Raw genomic sequence first — 12,211 nt, forward strand, 5'->3', positions numbered from 1 at the left:
TTCTGCTCATGGGTGATTTTAACGCCAGGATTGGAAATCGAACAGAAGGGTATGAAAAGGTTATGGGTAAATTTGGAGAGGATATGGAGGCCAACAGGAACGGGAAACAACTCTTGGATTTCTGTGCCAGTATGGGCTTAGTAATCACAAACCCCTTTTTTAAACATAAGAACATTCACCGGTATACTTGGGAAGGCAGGGGAACCAGATCTGTCATTGACTATATAATGACAGATCAGGAATTCAGGAAGGCTGTGAGGGGCACACGTGTATTCAGGGGATTCTCTGGTGACACTGATCATTATTTAATCTGCAGTGAAATTGGTATTGTGAGGCCGAAAGTGCAGGAGGTCAGGTCCATATGTAGGAGGATAAGAGTGGAGAAACTTTAGGATAAGGAAATCAGGCACAAGTACATAACAGCGATCTCAGAAAGGTACAAGTTAGTTGAATGTAGTCAATTACAGTCATTGGAAAAGGAATGGACAAGGTACAGGGACACAGTACTAGAAGTGGCTAAAGAATGTCTTGGAACAGTAGTGTGTAAAAGTAGGATGAAGCAAACAGCTTGGTGGAATGATACAGTCAAGGCAGCCTGTAAAAGGAAAAAGAAGGCGTATCAAAAATGGCTACATTCCAGAACCCAGGTAGACAGAGAAAGTTATGTTGAAGAAAGAAACAAAGCCAAACAGATAATTGCAGCATCCAAGAAGAAATCGTGGGAAGAATTTGGAAACAGGTTGGAGACTATGGGTCAAGCTGCTGGAAAACCATTCTGGAGTGTAATTAGCAGTCTTCGAAAGGGAGGTAAGAAGGAAATGATAAGTATTTCGGACAGGTCAGGAAAACTGCTGGTGAATCCTGTGGATGCCTTGGGCAGATGGAGGGAATATTTTGAAGAGTTGCTCAATGTAGGTGAAAATGCGATCAGTAATGTTTCAGATTTCGAGGTAGAATGGGATAGGAATGATGATGGAAATAGGACCACATTTGAGGAAGTGGAAAAAATGGTCAATAGATTGCAGAGCAATAAAGCGGCTGGGGTGGATGAAATTAAGTCAGAACTCATCAAATACAGTGGAATGTCAGGTCTTAAATGGCTACACAGGATAATTGATATGGCCTGGGATTTGGGACAGGTTCCATCAGACTGGACAAAAGCAGTAATCACACCAATCTTTAAACATGGAAACAGAAAATATTGTAACAACTACAGAGGTATCTCTTTAATCAGCGTTGTGGGCAAAATCTTCTCAGGTATTGTTGAAAGGAAAGTGCGAGTATTAGTTGAGGACCAATTGGATGAAAATCAGTGTGGAATTAGGCCTCTTAGAGGTTGTCAGGACCAGATCTTTAGCTTACGGCAAATAATGGAGAAGTGTTATGAGTGGAACAGGGAATTGTATCTATGCTTTATAGATCTAGAAAAGTCATATGACCGGGTTCCTAGGAGGAAGTTATTGTCTGTTCTACAAGATTATGGAATAGGAGGCAAACTTTTGCAAGCAATTAAAGATCTTTACATGGATAGTCAGGAAGCAGTTAGAGTTGACGGTAAATTGAGTTCATGGTTCAGAGTAGTTTCAGGGGTAAGACAAGGCTGCAACCTGTCTCCACTGTTGTTCATACACTCCTGGAAATTGAAATAAGAACACCGTGAATTCATTGTCCCAGGAAGGGGAAACTTTATTGACACATTCCTGGGGTCAGATACATCACATGATCACACTGACAGAACCACAGGCACATAGACACAGGCAACAGAGCATGCACAATGTCGGCACTAGTACAGTGTATATCCACCTTTCGCAGCAATGCAGGCTGCTATTCTCCCATGGAGACGATCGTACAGATGCTGGATGTAGTCCTGTGGAACGGCTTGCCATGCCATTTCCACCTGGCGCCTCAGTTGGACCAGAGTTCGTGCTGGACGTGCAGACCGCGTGAGACGACGCTTCATCCAGTCCCAAACATGCTCAATGGGGGACAGATCCGGAGATCTTGCTGGCCAGGGTAGTTGACTTACACCTTCTAGAGCACGTTGGGTGGCACGGGATACATGCGAACGTGCATTGTCCTGTTGGAACAGCAAGTTCCCTTGCCGGTCTAGGAATGGTAGAACGATGGGTTCGATGACGATTTGGATGTACCGTGCACTATTCAGTGTCCCCTCGACGATCACCAGTGGTGTACGGCCAGTGTAGGAGATCGCTCCTCACACCATGATGCCGGGTGTTGGTCCTGTGTGCCTCGGTCGTATGCAGTCCTGATTGTGGCGCTCACCTGCACGGCGCCAAACACGCATACGACCATCATTGGCACCAAGGCAGAAGCGACTCTCATCGCTGAAGACGACACGTCTCCATTCGTCCCTCCATTCACGCCTGTCGTGACACCACTGGAGGCGGGCTGCACGATGTTGGGGCGTGAGCGGAAGACGGCCTAACGGTGTGCGGGACCGTAGCCCAGCTTCATGGAGACGGTTGCGAATGGTCCTCGCCGATACCCCAGGAGCAACAGTGTCCCTAATTTGCTGGGAAGTGGCGGTGCGGTCCCCTACGGCACTGCGTAGGATCCTACGGTCTTGGCGTGCATCCGTGCGTCGCTGCGGTCCGGTCCCAGGTCGACGGGCACGTGCACCTTCCGCCGACCACTGGCGACAACATCGATGTACTGTGGAGACCTCACGCCCACGTGTTGAGCAATTCGGCGGTACGTCCACCCGGCCTCCCGCATGCCTACTATACGCCCTCGCTCAAAGTCCGTCAACTGCACATACGGTTCACGTCCACGCTGTCGCGGCATGCTACCAGTGTTAAAGACTGCGATGGAGCTCCGTATGCCACGGCAAACTGGCTGACACTGACGGCGGCGGTGCACAAATGCTGCGCAGCTAGCGCCATTCGACGGCCAACACCGCGGTTCCTGGTGTGTCCGCTGTGCCGTGCTTGTGATCATTGCTTGTACAGCCCTCTCGCAGTGTCCGGAGCAAGTATGGTGGGTCTGACACACCGGTGTCAATGTGTTCTTTTTTCCATTTCCAGGAGTGTATTATTTATGGATCATATGTTGAAAACAATAGACTGGCTGGGTGAGATTAAGATATGTGAACACAAAATAAGCAGTCTTGCATATGCGGATGACTTAGTTGTGATGGCAGTTTCGATTGAAAGTTTGCAAAGTAATGTTTCAAAGCTAGATCAGAAATGTAAGGACTATGGTATGAAGATTAGCATCTCCAAAACGAAAGTAATGTCAGTGGAAAAGAAATATAAACGGATTGAGTGCCAAATAGGAGGAACAAAATTAGAACAGGTGGACGGTTTCAAGTACTTAGGATGCATATTCTCACAGGATGGCAACATAGTGAAAGAACTGGAAGCGTGGTGTAGCAAAGCTAATGCAGTGAGCGCTCAGCTACGATCTACTCTCTTCTGCAAGAAGGAAGTCAGTACCAAGACTAAGTTATCTGTGCACCGTTTAATCTTTCGACCAACTTTGTTGTATGGGAGCGAAAGCTGGGTGGATTCAGGTTACCTTATCAACAAGGTTGAGGTTACGGATATGAAAGTAGCTAGGATGATTGCAGGTACTAGTAGATGGGAACAATGGCAGGAGGTTGTCCACAATGAGGAAATCAAAGAAAAACTGGGAATGAACTCTATAGATGTAGCAGTCAGGGCGAACAGGCTTAGATGGTGGGGTCATGTTACACGCATCGGAGAAGCAAGGTTACCCAAGAGACTCATGGATTCAGCAGTAGAGGGTAGGAGGAGTCGGGGCAGACCGGGGAGAAGGTACCTGGATTCGGTTAAGAATGATTTTGAAGTAATAGGTTTAACATCGGAAGAGGCACCAACGTTAGCACTGAATAGGGGATCATGGAGGAACTGTATAAGGGCGGCTATGCTCCAGACTGAACGCTGAAAGGCATAATCAGTCTTAAATGATGATGATGATGATGATGATGATGATCTTCTGTGAAAGGTAAAAGAACAGGATGTGACGCTTCAATTATAGTGCACTGGATCAGACACAATGAAATTAATTCCATGCCACATTGACATATTGGATGCTAGTGTAATAAAATCCTCATCAGATAAAAACGGTTTTCTGCCTCCAATGCTATCGAGTGTGAAACACAAGTCGTGGACAAATTTTATGGGTCACCACTCAACAACATTAAAGCATTTCACATCGTCGAGAGTGAGGAGTGGAGCAGACGTTACCGTCAGAAGGCAGCGCAGTGCCTTAGCCCCCGCCGGTAGGCAGCAAACTGGTCCCAAAGAACTCAGGCACATGCAGTGTTCATAAGCACACGGTCGGACAAGAAATTTCTCGTTAAAATATTGTTGAACCAAAATGTTATTACCAATGTGACAGAAAGCGAAATATATTGTAGATTCGCTTGAATTATACTCATAGCTTCAGCACCGAGAGAAAGTGGCATTAAAATTTTTGTCAACGTGTGCTTTTGGTTACCAGACGTCGTATTAGCTAGTCTCGCGTTTTACTTCAAGACTACGGTCGTAGACAAGAGTGATGTACTCAGACAGCAGTCAAGAGTTCCTTCGGGAAGTGTAGCAGTCTACAATGTTGCCAAGTCGAGAATATTGCCGAACATAGTTTTCAGAGGGGAGCACGACTGTTTTGTCCACCTTACGTGAACGACTCGGTGGTCAATTTTTTTGTCTAAGACTGTATCTACAAAACATATTGCACGCATAAGAAACAGAAGAATTAAAAAAAAACAAAATTAGTTTATGAGAGCAACGTTAACGATAGCGTTCGAAGCATACGTGTCAGTCAACGCCTTCCAGTGCCCACTCAAGGAAGACGATGATACACAGTCTAGCTTCAATATTATAAACACGCCTTACAGGGTTATTACAAATGATTGAAGCGATTTCACAGCTCTACAATAACTTTATTATTTGAGATATTTTCAAAATGCTTTGCGCACACGTACAGAAACTCAAAAAGTTTTTTTAGGCATTCACAAATGTTCGATATGTGCCCCTTTAGTGATTCGGCAGACATCAAGCCGATAATCAGGTTCCTCCCACACTCGGCGCAGCATGTCCCCATCAATGAGTTCGTAAGCATCGTTGATGCGAGCTCGCAGTTCTGGCACGTTTCTTGGTAGAGGAGGTTTAAACACTGAATTTTTCACATAACCGCACAGAAAGAAATCGCATGGGGTTAAGTCGGTAGAGCGTGGAGGCCATGACATGAATTGCTGATCATGATCTCCACCACGACCGATCCATTAGTTTTCCAATCTCCTGTTTAAGAAATGCCGAACATCATGATGGAAGTGCGGTGGAGCACCATCCTGTTGAAAGATGAAGTCGGCGCTGTCGGTCTCCAGTTGTGGCATGAGCCAATTTTCCGCGGCCTACGCGTGAAACTTGCCCGCACTTGTTCAACCGTTTCTTCGCTCACTGCAGGCCGACCCGTTGATTTCCCCTTACAGAGGCATCCAGAAGCTTTAAACTGCGCATACCATCGCCGAATGGAGTTAGCAGTCGGTGGATCTTTGTTGAACTTCGTCCTGAAGTGTCGTTGCACTGTTATGACTGACTGATGTGAGTGCATTTCAAGCACGACATACGCTTTCTCGGCTCCTGTCGCCATTTTGTCTCACTGCGCTCTCGAGCGCTCTGACGGCAGAAACATGAAGTTCGGCTTCAGCCGAACAAAACTTTATGAGTTTTTCTATGTATCTGTAGTGTGTCGTGACCATATGTCAATGAATGGAGCTACAGTGAATTTATGAAATCGCTTCAATCATTTGTAATAGCCCTGTAGTTTGTGGATGAACACAGACTTACGTTGATAATCATTTTGAATATTTAGCAGTGTTGTATCCACTGGTGTTAAACTCGTTTTCAACCAATGATTCCCACAGCTACATGAACACTACTTGTGATACCTCTTAGACAAAATACTTACCCAGTGCTATCAGACGAAAAGATCAACCTGACACAAACTGTGTGAAGTTTGTTTTACAACCTTCGTTCCTGGATAAAGAGCTTTTCCTATTAGAGATATCTGTGAACGTTGCAGCATGAGGCGATTTAAGAAGAAACTAAATTCCTTCAGCTACGCCAATGTTTAAAGAAATCGTCTTTAACGGCGCTAAATCGTGGTTTGTGAATCGTTTACCGGCCGTACTCTGCCGCATTTCGCTGGTTGGAAGGCAAAAAGATTACTGACAAATTTCACATGAGGAAAAGGGGGACGAAATGTCTCCCACTGGATGTCATGTTGGTTTATTTAAATGATTACAAAATCAGGTAAACCGAGCAGTGAAGTTGTCTGTATAAGCACATTACTGTTGTCAGTATGATGTCCCACCGCCCAGGGCCTGTAACGATAAAGGGCTCGTTAAAGACAGGCATGTTGTATACAGAAGTGGAAAAGAGAGCATCACTGAATTCTACAATCCGTATGCTTTGCATACACACAGAAACTACTGTTACAGTATAACAATGGAGCCCAATGAGTGAACTGCATATTTTCCGGTGAGAAATAGCACTAGGAAACAGTCTTCGCTGCATTAGGTTCCTTAAACTGGTGTCACTCTGGGCTAGAATTTATGGCCAGCGACTAAGTGTAAGCACAATGAGACGTATGCGGCCTTTGCAATTGTAAAATACTTTCCTACATTATACAGGGTGTTACAAAAAGATACGGCCAAACTTTCAGGAAACATTCCTCACACACATATAAAGAAAAGATGTTATGTGGACATGTGTCCGGAAACGCTTAATTTCCATGTTAGAGCTAATTTTAGTTTCGTCAGTATGTACTGTACTTCTTCGATTCACCGCCGGTTGGCCCAATTGAAGGAAGCTAATGTTGACTACAGTGCTTGTGTTGACATGCGACTCATTTGACATTTGACATTTGGGCAGGCATTGTTGGTGATGTCTTGATTGGGCCCCATGTTCTTCCACCTACGCTCAATGGAGCACGTTATCATGATTTCATACGGGATACTCTACCTGTGCTGCTAGAACATGTGCCTTTACAAGTACGACACAACATGTGGTTTATGCACGATGGAGCTCCTGCACATTTCAGTCGAAGTGTTCGTACGCTTCTCAACAACAGATTCGGTGATCGGTGGATTGGTAGAGGCGGACCAATTCGATGGCCTCCACGCTCTCCTGACCTCAACCCTCTTGACTTTCATTTATGGGGGCATTTGAAAGCTCTTGTCTACGCAACCCCGGTACCAAATGTAGAGACTCTTCGTGCTCGTATTGTGGACAGCTGTGATACAATACGCCATTCTCCAGGACTGCATCAGCGCAACAGGGATTCCATGCGACGGAGGGTGGATGCATGTATCCTCGCTAACGGAGGACATTTTGAACATTTCCTGTAACAAAGGGTTTGTAGTCACGCTGGTATGTTCTGTTGCTGTGTGTTTCCATTCCATGACTAATGTGATTTGAAGAGAAGTAATAAAATGAGCTCTAACATGGAAAGTAAGCGTTTCCGGACACATGTCCACATAACATACTTTCTTTCTTTGTGTGTGAGGAACTTTTCCTGAAAGTTTGGCCGTAACTTTTTGCAACACCCTGTAGAAGCGAATATTAAATTTCAACTAAAATTGCGAAAACGTTGAACTTGGATAGCTTAGAATGAAAATCTTTCTGTTTATTGCAAAGGAAAACAATTGATTTTCTAAAACATTCTCTGTCATACACAACTTGAAACAGGTCACGTCGACCAAATCGTAAAGGAAGAACTGACAGCGACGTATATCGGAATTCAGTAAGATCCTTTGGCTTTTGGTTTGGCAGTATTCGACAGCTATTTCTAGCCGCAAGTAAATCAAGAAAGGCAGCGCGGTTTTGTTATCAAGTAACGTCTACATCAATTACTTTAGTTTTAATGTAATCTACGAGTAATTGCTGATGTTTTATATTAACATGAAAAGGATTCAGTAGACAGGGAAAGAACCTGCTCTTGGGCAACTACCTCTATAATGACCAAAAGGCCTTAAAGGATCTTCAAGCACATGTATTCCAGCAGCAGTATGAAGCAAATCATAGTAATAATGACGCTAATAATCGATTTAACCGGTAACTTCACACTTCACAGTGGATTTTCTCGAACTAAAAAACTTCCTGAATTAGTGAAAATTTCAAAATGGCTTCACATCGAGGCTATGATGCCTAGAAGGGCCTTTGCATCCTGCTGACGCAAGAATAGTATAATCTCCGTGTCAGAAGCTTGCTTCTACTTAACCATTTAATAGACTCGAATTTTTTGCGGCATGACTAATTTTGTATGCAAAGAAATTCATTCGTTACAGCACACTCCTGGGGCTGGGAAATGTGACCACAATGGTCTGGTGGAACGCACTATCACAAGTGCAATGCGTGGGTTCAGGAATTTACTTTTAGAGGCACAAACAGATTTACTTTACTTGTACTTGATTGAACTAGAAACGTTGAAAAATTTGGTGCTTTACTGTGATTCGAATTCATATCTCCCCCTTCAAAGGATCTGAATCTCTCGGAACAGTATACAGTAGTTCAATCATTTCGTTCCTTTTTCCAAGACTGCAACCTTCTCTAGGTCTCCTCCAAAGGTAAGTATGTGGGTCCGATTCTTGATCCAGTACAAAAATATTCATTATTTCATTTCAAGCCCTATCACGTGCACACCGGCCTGCTAGTGAAAATTAACATGTACTTTTAATGTCTGTTCATGTGTTGCCAACAATTTCTGGTCAAACACGCACACGTCTTACTGTTGCTGAGTTAGCAATTGATACTTAAGCTATATTCGTGGACGACAAAGTAGAACGATAGCTTGCGGTTCGATTGTCGCTCAGGCACAAAAATTAGTATCCTTATTTTAGATTCAAACACCTAGCAGCTGGTAAGAAAAACCTATAAGGAACATTTGATTTTCTTAGCTAAGAATCAGAATACGTGTTGGGTTTGTACCCCCGTCACAGAACTTCACATCATGCACTTGTACTTTACGTGCATACACACTTTGTTACTCCTGAGTGGAGGTATACCAGACATCTTTCGTGGTTAGTTAACAGGGATGAAAGGGTCTTGATAGGATTCCCAGGTTATTACAAAAACTGTCATCTTTTATTTTCAAGTTTAGATTTGGTTACCGATATTGGCGAAAATTTCGGTGATTCATGACTCTTCACGGCGAGTCAGCAATATGATACGATTAGATTAGATGAGATTAATAATTGTTCCATAGATCACGAATATGACATTTCGTAATGATGTGGTATGTTTTATTTTTATGAAAGATTTCTTTACATACTGGGATTCAATTTCTTTACAAAATTTTTTTACTGTTTCTCTTTCTTTTTTATCTTTATTTCCGTCTGTCTGTCTCTCCCTCTCTCTTTCTCTCTCTCTCTCTCTCTCTCTCTCTCTCTCTCTCTCTATCTCTATCTCTCTCTCACACACACATACTTACTGATTTATGATGCTTAGTTTGCAGTCAGTTCTGAGTATTATTGGTAACTACGCTCCAATCCCTAAACCTGGTTACAGAAATGCGAATCAGACGCATTACGTATTCCAGGCCGTAGCAGCCGCGTCTTTTAGAGGCCAGCTATGGTCACTTCCCAGCCCGCTGTTGGATCACATCTGTTCGTCTTCTTCCTGCTAGTACTGTAACTAAGATTTGGCAACAAGGCAAGGTATATTTGGCAACTCTGTGATCGACGAGTTACTTCCTTCGTGTGCACGGAATTAAGCCTCAAAGTTCACTCGGTTTTTCCTGTCATTTCCATTGAAATATCTGAGTTATTATCGCTTGAGTTGTAACAAAAGTTTGTAAATTTACGGTTTTCAGTCTTGGAAAGTCGTTGCATGTGGAAATAGCAACTAAACTCGTCCTTTAAATAGCGGTTTACGAGTTCTAGCCACTATTGGGCTCGTAAGAGGAATACACAACACATACCTCTTCGCTAGCTCTGTGGTGACGTGCTGACATCTGAAAAAGCGTATGTTATGGTACGCGGTTTCAGTCTCCCTGAATGTAACGTTTTTATCCCTTCTGTGAAAGAGCTACAAGCAGTCGGATCAAACATCGATAAGGAAATCGCAAGAAAATACTTTCAGCTTGTAGTGCAATGGTGAAAAACTTACAATGCTGCACAACAGGTAACGCCTCGTTCCGCTACTCACAAGCAAATTTTGGGTCTCTAGGAATACATAAGTTTATTTATGAAATGCCACATTTGCATACCTGTTGAGTATGACGCTGCATACCAATTAAACACATACCCAATCGAAATCTAAGTGAGTAGTATTTTACTAATTCGTGCCGGTAGATATACGCTTGTGTACAGATACTCAGTTTTATCAAAGGGACTTTCGACTGCCCGAGGCAGGATTCGAACCTGCGGCCATAGCCAAAAATGGTTCAAATGGCTCTGAGCACTATGGGACTTAACTTCTGAGGTCATCAGTCCCCTAGAACTTAGAACTACTTAAACCTAACCAACCTAAGGACATCACACACATCCACGCCCGAGGCAGGATACGAACCTGCGACCGTAGCGGTCGCGCTGTTCCAGACTGCAGCGCCTAGAACCGCTCGGACACCCCGGCCAGCCGACCATAGCAGCATCGCTGTCCAGGACTGAAGCGCCTAAAACCTCTCGGCCACAGCGGACGGCTAGGGAACTGGATTCAGAAGGGAAACCTGCTACTGTAGTCCATGCAGTTGCGCAAAACCACTGTACCCGAGTGTCGAATAATTGGCACATTTGCCTAGTGAGCAGAAGACCCGGGTTCGGATTCCGGCCTTGGTACAAATTTTCAATCGTCCCTTGAGTCTGTATATGTACACCACAGATGTTTGAGACTCGAAAAGGTCTTTTGAACCCAATGGTTTCACGTGATAACTTTAACTGTTAGGAAGTTTCTGTGACGTTACTTGCCTGGAGGTAGCCGCGTACGGAAGCGAAGCGTGGACGATAAGAGTTCAGACGAAAAGATAAGAAGAGATTTTGAAAATTGAATGAGAGGATCAGATAATCAGCGAGGTGCGGCACCGAAATGGGGAAAAGGAAATGCAGCCACAATGTGAGTAAAAGAAGAGATCAGTTGATGAAACGTTTCCTGAGGCATCGAGGAGTTGTCAGATTCATAATGGAGGGTTGATTGTAGGGGGAGGAGGGGAAAGAACGGTGAAATTTCAGAGGGTGTAAATGCTTGAACACAGTAAGCATGTTCATATGGATGTAGGCTGTGGAAGTTATTTAAAAGTTAGGAGGCTAACATAGAGATCAATCATTGGACTGGAGACCACAAAACAACTATTAGAATCACTATGTCGGGGGCACACTGAAACGATTCCATAAACATGAATAGTTGAAATAAGGAACAAGAGGCAAAGAACGTAAAGAAATGAACGTGACGTGTGACAGATAGTACTTTGGAGTCAGAGCGCGGCAACAGGATAAAGCATCTGCTTTCCACACTCTTCTGTAATGTAGTCCCGAACAGCGTCAGAATGCAGAGCCAATGGGAGCCATGTTCAGTTCTACGTGTTTGGCATGATACGCAGACCACGAATAGGGTAGGGATGAGGATGCCGTTGTATGCGATATATCGGGGCATGAACCGGAGGTTCCCTTTGTTGGCCCCACACGGTTCAGCAATAACCCGTGCCGGGTGAGAATATTAATGTCCCAGCTTCACCGTGGGGACGCCATGCGTCCCTTTATACTGCTGCGTGCACCCGTAAAAATTTTCAAACGGACAGGTCGGACGTGTCCGCCCCATTTAATACCAGAGATCGGTCAGAAATGTCGTGGGTGGCTATTGGTCCGGTTTGTCGTTGTGAAACAGATAAAGAAGATCGAAATAATCACTCTTGCAAACGCGTAAGCTACTCCTACTCAATAATGGCGATACATGTTGGATTAATCGCAGCAATGAACTTGAACGAAAATATACGCCCCGCAGCTACATGTTGTTTCGCTTCCCGAGAGCAATGTGAATTCCTGAAATAAAACTGTGGAGCGAACTTTATCAAAGACCTTTGACCAATCACAGCCCATTCTGCGGGAAAGAACGAAACAAAACATAACTCTTTCTTTTCGGAATCTGTTAAATAAGTAACAATTATTACCATGGTAAAAGTCTGATATTCATGCCAATGGCATTTGCTTACTTTATTTTTAACTGCTTCACCA

Source organism: Schistocerca cancellata, chromosome 3 (assembly GCF_023864275.1).
Source record: "Schistocerca cancellata isolate TAMUIC-IGC-003103 chromosome 3, iqSchCanc2.1, whole genome shotgun sequence".
In the NCBI taxonomy this organism is placed as follows: Eukaryota; Metazoa; Arthropoda; class Insecta; order Orthoptera; family Acrididae; genus Schistocerca; species Schistocerca cancellata.